Source organism: Schistocerca gregaria, unplaced genomic scaffold (assembly GCF_023897955.1).
Source record: "Schistocerca gregaria isolate iqSchGreg1 unplaced genomic scaffold, iqSchGreg1.2 ptg000451l, whole genome shotgun sequence".
NCBI lineage: Eukaryota > Metazoa > Arthropoda > Insecta > Orthoptera > Acrididae > Schistocerca > Schistocerca gregaria.
The window spans coordinates 117,583-131,995 of record NW_026061871.1 but is presented as its reverse complement, the minus strand read 5'-3'; the positions used below and the strand labels follow the sequence as shown (position 1 = coordinate 131,995).

Here is a 14,413-nt window from a genome sequence, read left to right as displayed (position 1 = left end):
GGTTTCGTGCATTCTGTATCGAATCGTAGTTGGCCACAATGAAAGTGGCACGCATAACGTCGAAAATAGAGTTCAGACACCGCTCTGAGTAAGACGAACGTGTTGTCCACTCTCTAGACTTCAATGACGTTAAGCCGTGATACCTAAGACAGATCTGCACTCGATGACACCACGATAACAGCCGGTCCCCACACTTACATCTTGCTCTCCTTATGACAGTATACATCATATCAGTCTGTGACGCTGGTTTTGCAACTTCTTGCGTGCGTTTATGTTCGCCGCGACCAACACTTACCATGTACTGACCACAAAACATGGAGGAGCCGGGGCTTGAACCCGAGACCGTTCACACGCTAAGCGAACGATCTGTCAACTGAGCTACAGCTACACACACGACCAAGCCTGGCTATTCTCCATTCTTTGCGACTCTGATGTGCACGGACACGATGGTTGGTTGGTTTGTAGCGGCGAAGGTACCAGAATACAAAGGCGCGGACACGTTCATATACACAAGAGTTCCAAGTAGTTTCGATGCTCTGGTATTACGAATGCAAATTCCGTCTGTTTTGAACGTCTTAAATTGAAAGGGCGGTCACAAATTGGTCCATTTCACTCCTTGTCGACAATCACACAGCACCTGAGGTAACAAGCACATCTCGAGCCCCATTGTGCTCTCCATTGTTCATGCCAACTCAGTGCCTCGCTCTTTGCTACTGTGTAAAACTCTTGTCATCCAACTGCAAAACACTGGGACACAACAAGTTTCCGCGTCTCCATTGCACTGATCGTACTACGAAACGCTCCCCAAACTTGGCAATCACCCATGCAGATGACTTTTCCGACTTTACGCAACGCTCACGCTAGTGACAGCCTTATTTATAGTTCGACGTCGCGCCAAAGCGAATGAGCACATTTCGCCTACGGCTTAGGCCGCTCTCCTAGTGTGGCTGCTCTGTGTCTGCAGGCAGCGAGGGGCTGCAAGCTTCCTGTGTTCGCACCTATATCACCTGTGCTTCCTTGTCAGAGACAGACTATCGCAAAACATACAACTCACTCCATGAATTGATTGCTACGGCATCTGTTATCAGCAGTCACAACCAGCAACACCAGTAGCAGCCGACTGCACGCAAAGAATGGGAACGTGCAGTGGGATTTACGTGAAATCGGCGCAAGGCAGATCTTTCCGACGTAGGCCTGAGAATCTTATGGGAACATTTGTACTGTTTCTAAATTAAGTGTAGGTGTGGGAGGAGGGTGCTTCCTGCGCACGAATAAAAGCACGCTCGCCAATTGTGGATGTTAATCGTTCGCTCGTATCTGCCTACACACCTCTGCTGGTTGGGAATTATTCCACTTGCATGGCAAGGTGCGCATGTAGGTGTGTTAAAAATTCTGGAGGCGCTGGGTATCGATCCCAGTACCTCTCGCACGCTAAGCGAGCGCTCTACCATCTGAGCTACGCCCACCCCCCCGTTAACTAGTAGTGCTACATACAGTCATATCAACGTCACAGACCCTTGCACTCCCATTATTCCGCAGACAAACCCTACTCTCTATGTATCAGTGAGGGTGTCTTTCAGGTTTCGTGCATTCTGTATCGAATCGTAGTTGGCCACAATGAAAGTGGCACGCATAACGTCGAAAATAGAGTTCAGACACCGCTCTGAGTAAGACGAACGTGTTGTCCACTCTCTAGACTTCAATGACGTTAAGCCGTGATACCTAAGACAGATCTGCACTCGATGACACCACGATAACAGCCGGTCCCCACACTTACATCTTGCTCTCCTTATGACAGTATACATCATATCAGTCTGTGACGCTGGTTTTGCAACTTCTTGCGTGCGTTTATGTTCGCCGCGACCAACACTTACCATGTACTGACCACAAAACATGGAGGAGCCGGGGCTTGAACCCGAGACCGTTCACACGCTAAGCGAACGATCTGTCAACTGAGCTACAGCTACACACACGACCAAGCCTGGCTATTCTCCATTCTTTGCGACTCTGATGTGCACGGACACGATGGTTGGTTGGTTTGTAGCGGCGAAGGTACCAGAATACAAAGGCGCGGACACGTTCATATACACAAGAGTTCCAAGTAGTTTCGATGCTCTGGTATTACGAATGCAAATTCCGTCTGTTTTGAACGTCTTAAATTGAAAGGGCGGTCACAAATTGGTCCATTTCACTCCTTGTCGACAATCACACAGCACCTGAGGTAACAAGCACATCTCGAGCCCCATTGTGCTCTCCATTGTTCATGCCAACTCAGTGCCTCGCTCTTTGCTACTGTGTAAAACTCTTGTCATCCAACTGCAAAACACTGGGACACAACAAGTTTCCGCGTCTCCATTGCACTGATCGTACTACGAAACGCTCCCCAAACTTGGCAATCACCCATGCAGATGACTTTTCCGACTTTACGCAACGCTCACGCTAGTGACAGCCTTATTTATAGTTCGACGTCGCGCCAAAGCGAATGAGCACATTTCGCCTACGGCTTAGGCCGCTCTCCTAGTGTGGCTGCTCCGTGTCTGCAGGCAGCGAGGGGCTGCAAGCTTCCTGTGTTCGCACCTATATCACCTGTGCTTCCTTGTCAGAGACAGACTATCGCAAAACATACAACTCACTCCATGAATTGATTGCTACGGCATCTGTTATCAGCAGTCACAACCAGCAACACCAGTAGCAGCCGACTGCACGCAAAGAATGGGAACGTGCAGTGGGATTTACGTGAAATCGGCGCAAGGCAGATCTTTCCGACGTAGGCCTGAGAATCTTATGGGAACATTTGTACTGTTTCTAAATTAAGTGTAGGTGTGGGAGGAGGGTGCTTCCTGCGCACGAATAAAACCTCGCTCGCCAATTGTGGATGTTAATCGTTCGCTCGTATCTGCCTACACACCTCTGCTGGTTGGGAATTATTCCACTTGCATGGCAAGGTGCGCATGTAGGTGTGTTAAAAATTCTGGAGGCGCTAGGTATCGATCCCAGTACCTCCCGCACGCTAAGCGAGCGCTCTACCATCTGAGCTACGCCCACCCCCCCGTTAACTAGTAGTGCTACATACAGTCATATCAACGTCACAGACCCTTGCACTCCCATTATTCCGCAGACAAACCCTACTCTCTATGTATCAGTGAGGGTGTCTTTCAGGTTTCGTGCATTCTGTATCGAATCGTAGTTGGCCACAATGAAAGTGGCACGCATAACGTCGAAAATAGAGTTCAGATACCGCTCTGAGTAAGACGAACGTGTTGTCCACTCTCTAGACTTCAATGACGTTAAGCCGTGATACCTAAGACAGATCTGCACTCGATGACACCACGATAACAGCCGGTCCCCACACTTACATCTTGCTCTCCTTATGACAGTATACATCATATCAGTCTGTGACGCTGTTTTTGCAACTTCTTGCGTGCGTTTATGTTCGCCGCGACCAACACTTACCATGTACTGACCACAAAACATGGAGGAGCCGGGGCTTGAACCCGAGACCGTTCACACGCTAAGCGAACGATCTGTCAACTGAGCTACAGCTACACACACGACCAAGCCTGGCTATTCTCCATTCTTTGCGACTCTGATGTGCACGGACACGATGGTTGGTTGGTTTGTAGCGGCGAAGGTACCAGAATACAAAGGCGCGGACACGTTCATATACACAAGAGTTCCAAGTAGTTTCGATGCTCTGGTATTACGAATGCAAATTCCGTCTGTTTTGAACGTCTTAAATTGAAAGGGCGGTCACAAATTGGTCCATTTCACTCCTTGTCGACAATCACACAGCACCTGAGGTAACAAGCACATCTCGAGCCCCATTGTGCTCTCCATTGTTCATGCCAACTCAGTGCCTCGCTCTTTGCTACTGTGTAAAACTCTTGTCATCCAACTGCAAAACACTGGGACACAACAAGTTTCCGCGTCTCCATTGCACTGATCGTACTACGAAACGCTCCCCAAACTTGGCAATCACCCATGCAGATGACTTTTCCGACTTTACACGACGCTCACGCTAGTGACAGCCTTATTTATAGTTCGACGTCGCGCCAAAGCGAATGAGCACATTTCGCCTACGGCTTAGGCCGCTCTCCTAGTGTGGCTGCTCTGTGTCTGCAGGCAGCGAGGGGCTGCAAGCTTCCTGTGTTCGCACCTATATCACCTGTGCTTCCTTGTCAGAGACAGACTATCGCAAAACATACAACTCACTCCATGAATTGATTGCTACGGCATCTGTTATCAGCAGTCACAACCAGCAACACCAGTAGCAGCCGACTGCACGCAAAGAATGGGAACGTGCAGTGGGATTTACGTGAAATCGGCGCAAGGCAGATCTTTCCGACGTAGGCCTGAGAATCTTATGGGAACATTTGTACTGTTTCTAAATTAAGTGTAGGTGTGGGAGGAGGGTGCTTCCTGCGCACGAATAAAAGCACGCTCGCCAATTGTGGATGTTAATCGTTCGCTCGTATCTGCCTACACACCTCTGCTGGTTGGGAATTATTCCACTTGCATGGCAAGGTGCGCATGTAGGTGTGTTAAAAATTCTGGAGGCGCTGGGTATCGATCCCAGTACCTCTCGCACGCTAAGCGAGCGCTCTACCATCTGAGCTACGCCCACCCCCCCGTTAACTAGTAGTGCTACATACAGTCATATCAACGTCACAGACCCTTGCACTCCCATTATTTCGCAGACAAACCCTACTCTCTATGTATCAGTGAGGGTGTCTTTCAGGTTTCGTGCATTCTGTATCGAATCGTAGTTGGCCACAATGAAAGTGGCACGCATAACGTCGAAAATAGAGTTCAGACACCGCTCTGAGTAAGACGAACGTGTTGTCCACTCTCTAGACTTCAATGACGTTAAGCCGTGATACCTAAGACAGATCTGCACTCGATGACACCACGATAACAGCCGGTCCCCACACTTACATCTTGCTCTCCTTATGACAGTATACATCATATCAGTCTGTGACGCTGGTTTTGCAACTTCTTGCGTGCGTTTATGTTCGCCGCGACCAACACTTACCATGTACTGACCACAAAACATGGAGGAGCCGGGGCTTGAACCCGAGACCGTTCACACGCTAAGCGAACGATCTGTCAACTGAGCTACAGCTACACACACGACCAAGCCTGGCTATTCTCCATTCTTTGCGACTCTGATGTGCACGGACACGATGGTTGGTTGGTTTGTAGCGGCGAAGGTACCAGAATACAAAGGCGCGGACACGTTCATATACACAAGAGTTCCAAGTAGTTTCGATGCTCTGGTATTACGAATGCAAATTCCGTCTGTTTTGAACGTCTTAAATTGAAAGGGCGGTCACAAATTGGTCCATTTCACTCCTTGTCGACAATCACACAGCACCTGAGGTAACAAGCACATCTCGAGCCCCATTGTGCTCTCCATTGTTCATGCCAACTCAGTGCCTCGCTCTTTGCTACTGTGTAAAACTCTTGTCATCCAACTGCAAAACACTGGGACACAACAGGTTTCCGCGTCTCCATTGCACTGATCGTACTACGAAACGCTCCCCAAACTTGGCAATCACCCATGCAGATGACTTTTCCGACTTTACACGACGCTCACGCTAGTGACAGCCTTATTTATAGTTCGACGTCGCGCCAAAGCGAATGAGCACATTTCGCCTACGGCTTAGGCCGCTCTCCTAGTGTGGCTGCTCTGTGTCTGCAGGCAGCGAGGGGCTGCAAGCTTCCTGTGTTCGCACCTATATCACCTGTGCTTCCTTGTCAGAGACAGACTATCGCAAAACATACAACTCACTCCATGAATTGATTGCTACGGCATCTGTTATCAGCAGTCACAACCAGCAACACCAGTAGCAGCCGACTGCACGCAAAGAATGGGAACGTGCAGTGGGATTTACGTGAAATCGGCGCAAGGCAGATCTTTCCGACGTAGGCCTGAGAATCTTATGGGAACATTTGTACTGTTTCTAAATTAAGTGTAGGTGTGGGAGGAGGGTGCTTCCTGCGCACGAATAAAAGCACGCTCGCCAATTGTGGATGTTAATCGTTCGCTCGTATCTGCCTACACACCTCTGCTGGTTGGGAATTATTCCACTTGCATGGCAAGGTGCGCATGTAGGTGTGTTAAAAATTCGGGAGGCGCTGGGTATCGATCCCAGTACCTCTCGCACGCTAAGCGAGCGCTGTACCATCTGAGCTACGCCCACCCCCCCGTTAACTAGTAGTGCTACATACAGTCATATCAACGTCACAGACCCTTGCACTCCCATTATTCCGCAGACAAACCCTACTCTCTATGTATCAGTGAGGGTGTCTTTCAGGTTTCGTGCATTCTGTATCGAATCGTAGTTGGCCACAATGAAAGTGGCACGCATAACGTCGAAAATAGAGTTCAGACACCGCTCTGAGTAAGACGAACGTGTTGTCCACTCTCTAGACTTCAATGACGTTAAGCCGTGATACCTAAGACAGATCTGCACTCGATGACACCACGATAACAGCCGGTCCCCACACTTACATCTTGCTCTCCTTATGACAGTATACATCATATCAGTCTGTGACGCTGGTTTTGCAACTTCTTGCGTGCGTTTATGTTCGCCGCGACCAACACTTACCATGTACTGACCACAAAACATGGAGGAGCCGGGGCTTGAACCCGAGACCGTTCACACGCTAAGCGAACGATCTGTCAACTGAGCTACAGCTACACACACGACCAAGCCTGGCTATTCTCCATTCTTTGCGACTCTGATGTGCACGGACACGATGGTTGGTTGGTTTGTAGCGGCGAAGGTACCAGAATACAAAGGCGCGGACACGTTCATATACACAAGAGTTCCAAGTAGTTTCGATGCTCTGGTATTACGAATGCAAATTCCGTCTGTTTTGAACGTCTTAAATTGAAAGGGCGGTCACAAATTGGTCCATTTCACTCCTTGTCGACAATCACACAGCACCTGAGGTAACAAGCACATCTCGAGCCCCATTGTGCTCTCCATTGTTCATGCCAACTCAGTGCCTCGCTCTTTGCTACTGTGTAAAACTCTTGTCATCCAACTGCAAAACACTGGGACACAACAGGTTTCCGCGTCTCCATTGCACTGATCGTACTACGAAACGCTCCCCAAACTTGGCAATCACCCATGCAGATGACTTTTCCGACTTTACACGACGCTCACGCTAGTGACAGCCTTATTTATAGTTCGACGTCGCGCCAAAGCGAATGAGCACATTTCGCCTACGGCTTAGGCCGCTCTCCTAGTGTGGCTGCTCTGTGTCTGCAGGCAGCGAGGGGCTGCAAGCTTCCTGTGTTCGCACCTATATCACCTGTGCTTCCTTGTCAGAGACAGACTATCGCAAAACATACAACTCACTCCATGAATTGATTGCTACGGCATCTGTTATCAGCAGTCACAACCAGCAACACCAGTAGCAGCCGACTGCACGCAAAGAATGGGAACGTGCAGTGGGATTTACGTGAAATCGGCGCAAGGCAGATCTTTCCGACGTAGGCCTGAGAATCTTATGGGAACATTTGTACTGTTTCTAAATTAAGTGTAGGTGTGGGAGGAGGGTGCTTCCTGCGCACGAATAAAAGCACGCTCGCCAATTGTGGATGTTAATCGTTCGCTCGTATCTGCCTACACACCTCTGCTGGTTGGGAATTATTCCACTTGCATGGCAAGGTGCGCATGTAGGTGTGTTAAAAATTCGGGAGGCGCTGGGTATCGATCCCAGTACCTCTCGCACGCTAAGCGAGCGCTCTACCATCTGAGCTACGCCCACCCCCCCGTTAACTAGTAGTGCTACATACAGTCATATCAACGTCACAGACCCTTGCACTCCCATTATTCCGCAGACAAACCCTACTCTCTATGTATCAGTGAGGGTGTCTTTCAGGTTTCGTGCATTCTGTATCGAATCGTAGTTGGCCACAATGAAAGTGGCACGCATAACGTCGAAAATAGAGTTCAGACACCGCTCTGAGTAAGACGAACGTGTTGTCCACTCTCTAGACTTCAATGACGTTAAGCCGTGATACCTAAGACAGATCTGCACTCGATGACACCACGATAACAGCCGGTCCCCACACTTACATCTTGCTCTCCTTATGACAGTATACATCATATCAGTCTGTGACGCTGGTTTTGCAACTTCTTGCGTGCGTTTATGTTCGCCGCGACCAACACTTACCATGTACTGACCACAAAACATGGAGGAGCCGGGGCTTGAACCCGAGACCGTTCACACGCTAAGCGAACGATCTGTCAACTGAGCTACAGCTACACACACGACCAAGCCTGGCTATTCTCCATTCTTTGCGACTCTGATGTGCACGGACACGATGGTTGGTTGGTTTGTAGCGGCGAAGGTACCAGAATACAAAGGCGCGGACACGTTCATATACACAAGAGTTCCAAGTAGTTTCGATGCTCTGGTATTACGAATGCAAATTCCGTCTGTTTTGAACGTCTTAAATTGAAAGGGCGGTCACAAATTGGTCCATTTCACTCCTTGTCGACAATCACACAGCACCTGAGGTAACAAGCACATCTCGAGCCCCATTGTGCTCTCCATTGTTCATGCCAACTCAGTGCCTCGCTCTTTGCTACTGTGTAAAACTCTTGTCATCCAACTGCAAAACACTGGGACACAACAGGTTTCCGCGTCTCCATTGCACTGATCGTACTACGAAACGCTCCCCAAACTTGGCAATCACCCATGCAGATGACTTTTCCGACTTTACACGACGCTCACGCTAGTGACAGCCTTATTTATAGTTCGACGTCGCGCCAAAGCGAATGAGCACATTTCGCCTACGGCTTAGGCCGCTCTCCTAGTGTGGCTGCTCTGTGTCTGCAGGCAGCGAGGGGCTGCAAGCTTCCTGTGTTCGCACCTATATCACCTGTGCTTCCTTGTCAGAGACAGACTATCGCAAAACATACAACTCACTCCATGAATTGATTGCTACGGCATCTGTTATCAGCAGTCACAACCAGCAACACCAGTAGCAGCCGACTGCACGCAAAGAATGGGAACGTGCAGTGGGATTTACGTGAAATCGGCGCAAGGCAGATCTTTCCGACGTAGGCCTGAGAATCTTATGGGAACATTTGTACTGTTTCTAAATTAAGTGTAGGTGTGGGAGGAGGGTGCTTCCTGCGCACGAATAAAAGCACGCTCGCCAATTGTGGATGTTAATCGTTCGCTCGTATCTGCCTACACACCTCTGCTGGTTGGGAATTATTCCACTTGCATGGCAAGGTGCGCATGTAGGTGTGTTAAAAATTCGGGAGGCGCTGGGTATCGATCCCAGTACCTCTCGCACGCTAAGCGAGCGCTCTACCATCTGAGCTACGCCCACCCCCCCGTTAACTAGTAGTGCTACATACAGTCATATCAACGTCACAGACCCTTGCACTCCCATTATTCCGCAGACAAACCCTACTCTCTATGTATCAGTGAGGGTGTCTTTCAGGTTTCGTGCATTCTGTATCGAATCGTAGTTGGCCACAATGAAAGTGGCACGCATAACGTCGAAAATAGAGTTCAGACACCGCTCTGAGTAAGACGAACGTGTTGTCCACTCTCTAGACTTCAATGACGTTAAGCCGTGATACCTAAGACAGATCTGCACTCGATGACACCACGATAACAGCCGGTCCCCACACTTACATCTTGCTCTCCTTATGACAGTATACATCATATCAGTCTGTGACGCTGGTTTTGCAACTTCTTGCGTGCGTTTATGTTCGCCGCGACCAACACTTACCATGTACTGACCACAAAACATGGAGGAGCCGGGGCTTGAACCCGAGACCGTTCACACGCTAAGCGAACGATCTGTCAACTGAGCTACAGCTACACACACGACCAAGCCTGGCTATTCTCCATTCTTTGCGACTCTGATGTGCACGGACACGATGGTTGGTTGGTTTGTAGCGGCGAAGGTACCAGAATACAAAGGCGCGGACACGTTCATATACACAAGAGTTCCAAGTAGTTTCGATGCTCTGGTATTACGAATGCAAATTCCGTCTGTTTTGAACGTCTTAAATTGAAAGGGCGGTCACAAATTGGTCCATTTCACTCCTTGTCGACAATCACACAGCACCTGAGGTAACAAGCACATCTCGAGCCCCATTGTGCTCTCCATTGTTCATGCCAACTCAGTGCCTCGCTCTTTGCTACTGTGTAAAACTCTTGTCATCCAACTGCAAAACACTGGGACACAACAAGTTTCCGCGTCTCCATTGCACTGATCGTACTACGAAACGCTCCCCAAACTTGGCAATCACCCATGCAGATGACTTTTCCGACTTTACACGACGCTCACGCTAGTGACAGCCTTATTTATAGTTCGACGTCGCGCCAAAGCGAATGAGCACATTTCGCCTACGGCTTAGGCCGCTCTCCTAGTGTGGCTGCTCTGTGTCTGCAGGCAGCGAGGGGCTGCAAGCTTCCTGTGTTCGCACCTATATCACCTGTGCTTCCTTGTCAGAGACAGACTATCGCAAAACATACAACTCACTCCATGAATTGATTGCTACGGCATCTGTTATCAGCAGTCACAACCAGCAACACCAGTAGCAGCCGACTGCACGCAAAGAATGGGAACGTGCAGTGGGATTTACGTGAAATCGGCGCAAGGCAGATCTTTCCGACGTAGGCCTGAGAATCTTATGGGAACATTTGTACTGTTTCTAAATTAAGTGTAGGTGTGGGAGGAGGGTGCTTCCTGCGCACGAATAAAAGCACGCTCGCCAATTGTGGATGTTAATCGTTCGCTCGTATCTGCCTACACACCTCTGCTGGTTGGGAATTATTCCACTTGCATGGCAAGGTGCGCATGTAGGTGTGTTAAAAATTCTGGAGGCGCTGGGTATCGATCCCAGTACCTCTCGCACGCTAAGCGAGCGCTCTACCATCTGAGCTACGCCCACCTCCCCGTTAACTAGTAGTGCTACATACAGTCATATCAACGTCACAGACCCTTGCACTCCCATTATTCCGCAGACAAACCCTACTCTCTATGTATCAGTGAGGGTGTCTTTCAGGTTTCGTGCATTCTGTATCGAATCGTAGTTAGCCACAATGAAAGTGGCACGCATAACGTCGAAAATAGAGTTCAGACACCGCTCTGAGTAAGACGAACGTGTTGTCCACTCTCTAGACTTCAATGACGTTAAGCCGTGATACCTAAGACAGATCTGCACTCGATGACACCACGATAACAGCCGGTCCCCACACTTACATCTTGCTCTCCTTATGACAGTATACATCATATCAGTCTGTGACGCTGGTTTTGCAACTTCTTGCGTGCGTTTATGTTCGCCGCGACCAACACTTACCATGTACTGACCACAAAACATGGAGGAGCCGGGGCTTGAACCCGAGACCGTTCACACGCTAAGCGAACGATCTGTCAACTGAGCTACAGCTACACACACGACCAAGCCTGGCTATTCTCCATTCTTTGCGACTCTGATGTGCACGGACACGATGGTTGGTTGGTTTGTAGCGGCGAAGGTACCAGAATACAAAGGCGCGGACACGTTCATATACACAAGAGTTCCAAGTAGTTTCGATGCTCTGGTATTACGAATGCAAATTCCGTCTGTTTTGAACGTCTTAAATTGAAAGGGCGGTCACAAATTGGTCCATTTCACTCCTTGTCGACAATCACACAGCACCTGAGGTAACAAGCACATCTCGAGCCCCATTGTGCTCTCCATTGTTCATGCCAACTCAGTGCCTCGCTCTTTGCTACTGTGTAAAACTCTTGTCATCCAACTGCAAAACACTGGGACACAACAGGTTTCCGCGTCTCCATTGCACTGATCGTACTACGAAACGCTCCCCAAACTTGGCAATCACCCATGCAGATGACTTTTCCGACTTTACACGACGCTCACGCTAGTGACAGCCTTATTTATAGTTCGACGTCGCGCCAAAGCGAATGAGCACATTTCGCCTACGGCTTAGGCCGCTCTCCTAGTGTGGCTGCTCTGTGTCTGCAGGCAGCGAGGGGCTGCAAGCTTCCTGTGTTCGCACCTATATCACCTGTGCTTCCTTGTCAGAGACAGACTATCGCAAAACATACAACTCACTCCATGAATTGATTGCTACGGCATCTGTTATCAGCAGTCACAACCAGCAACACCAGTAGCAGCCGACTGCACGCAAAGAATGGGAACGTGCAGTGGGATTTACGTGAAATCGGCGCAAGGCAGATCTTTCCGACGTAGGCCTGAGAATCTTATGGGAACATTTGTACTGTTTCTAAATTAAGTGTAGGTGTGGGAGGAGGGTGCTTCCTGCGCACGAATAAAAGCACGCTCGCCAATTGTGGATGTTAATCGTTCGCTCGTATCTGCCTACACACCTCTGCTGGTTGGGAATTATTCCACTTGCATGGCAAGGTGCGCATGTAGGTGTGTTAAAAATTCGGGAGGCGCTGGGTATCGATCCCAGTACCTCTCGCACGCTAAGCGAGCGCTCTACCATCTGAGCTACGCCCACCACCCCGTTAACTAGTAGTGCTACTTACAGTCATATCAACGTCACAGACCCTTGCACTCCCATTATTCCGCAGACAAACCCTACTCTCTATGTATCAGTGAGGGTGTCTTTCAGGTTTCGTGCATTCTGTATCGAATCGTAGTTGGCCACAATGAAAGTGGCACGCATAACGTCGAAAATAGAGTTCAGACACCGCTCTGAGTAAGACGAACGTGTTGTCCACTCTCTAGACTTCAATGACGTTAAGCCGTGATACCTAAGACAGATCTGCACTCGATGACACCACGATAACAGCCGGTCCCCACACTTACATCTTGCTCTCCTTATGACAGTATACATCATATCAGTCTGTGACGCTGGTTTTGCAACTTCTTGCGTGCGTTTATGTTCGCCGCGACCAACACTTACCATGTACTGACCACAAAACATGGAGGAGCCGGGGCTTGAACCCGAGACCGTTCACACGCTAAGCGAACGATCTGTCAACTGAGCTACAGCTACACACACGACCAAGCCTGGCTATTCTCCATTCTTTGCGACTCTGATGTGCACGGACACGATGGTTGGTTGGTTTGTAGCGGCGAAGGTACCAGAATACAAAGGCGCGGACACGTTCATATACACAAGAGTTCCAAGTAGTTTCGATGCTCTGGTATTACGAATGCAAATTCCGTCTGTTTTGAACGTCTTAAATTGAAAGGGCGGTCACAAATTGGTCCATTTCACTCCTTGTCGACAATCACACAGCACCTGAGGTAACAAGCACATCTCGAGCCCCATTGTGCTCTCCATTGTTCATGCCAACTCAGTGCCTCGCTCTTTGCTACTGTGTAAAACTCTTGTCATCCAACTGCAAAACACTGGGACACAACAAGTTTCCGCGTCTCCATTGCACTGATCGTACTACGAAACGCTCCCCAAACTTGGCAATCACCCATGCAGATGACTTTTCCGACTTTACACGACGCTCACGCTAGTGACAGCCTTATTTATAGTTCGACGTCGCGCCAAAGCGAATGAGCACATTTCGCCTACGGCTTAGGCCGCTCTCCTAGTGTGGCTGCTCTGTGTCTGCAGGCAGCGAGGGGCTGCAAGCTTCCTGTGTTCGCACCTATATCACCTGTGCTTCCTTGTCAGAGACAGACTATCGCAAAACATACAACTCACTCCATGAATTGATTGCTACGGCATCTGTTATCAGCAGTCACAACCAGCAACACCAGTAGCAGCCGACTGCACGCAAAGAATGGGAACGTGCAGTGGGATTTACGTGAAATCGGCGCAAGGCAGATCTTTCCGACGTAGGCCTGAGAATCTTATGGGAACATTTGTACTGTTTCTAAATTAAGTGTAGGTGTGGGAGGAGGGTGCTTCCTGCGCACGAATAAAAGCACGCTCGCCAATTGTGGATGTTAATCGTTCGCTCGTATCTGCCTACACACCTCTGCTGGTTGGGAATTATTCCACTTGCATGGCAAGGTGCGCATGTAGGTGTGTTAAAAATTCTGGAGGCGCTGGGTATCGATCCCAGTACCTCTCGCACGCTAAGCGAGCGCTCTACCATCTGAGCTACGCCCACCCCCCCCCATTAACTAGTAGTGCTACATACAGTCATATCAACGTCACAGACCCTTGCACTCCCATTATTCCGCAGACAAACCCTACTCTCTATGTATCAGTGAGGGTGTCTTTCAGGTTTCGTGCATTCTGTATCGAATCGTAGTTGGCCACAATGAAAGTGGCACGCATAACGTCGAAAATAGAGTTCAGACACCGCTCTGAGTAAGACGAACGTGTTGTCCACTCTCTAGACTTCAATGACGTTAAGCCGTGATACCTAAGACAGATCTGCACTCGATGACACCACGATAACAGCCGGTCCCCACACTTACAT

The 14,413-nt window shown here is 49.3% G+C and overlaps 4 non-coding genes across 4 annotated transcripts; all 4 read right to left on the bottom strand.

Annotated features, from left to right (window-relative positions):
* Window positions 1-1,393: 1,393 nt before the first annotated feature.
* Trnaa-agc (transfer RNA alanine (anticodon AGC)) lies at window positions 1,394-1,467 on the bottom strand. Its single transcript has one exon. It is a non-coding gene; the product is annotated as a tRNA-Ala (tRNA).
* Window positions 1,468-4,551: 3,084 nt separating this feature from the next.
* On the bottom strand, window positions 4,552-4,625 carry Trnaa-agc (transfer RNA alanine (anticodon AGC)). The gene has a single exon. It is a non-coding gene; the product is annotated as a tRNA-Ala (tRNA).
* Window positions 4,626-10,867: 6,242 nt separating this feature from the next.
* On the bottom strand, window positions 10,868-10,941 carry Trnaa-agc (transfer RNA alanine (anticodon AGC)). The gene has a single exon. It is a non-coding gene; the product is annotated as a tRNA-Ala (tRNA).
* A 3,084-nt stretch (window positions 10,942-14,025) lies between these two features.
* Window positions 14,026-14,099, bottom strand: Trnaa-agc (transfer RNA alanine (anticodon AGC)). Its single transcript has one exon. It is a non-coding gene; the product is annotated as a tRNA-Ala (tRNA).
* Between the last annotated feature and the right edge of the window lie 314 nt (window positions 14,100-14,413).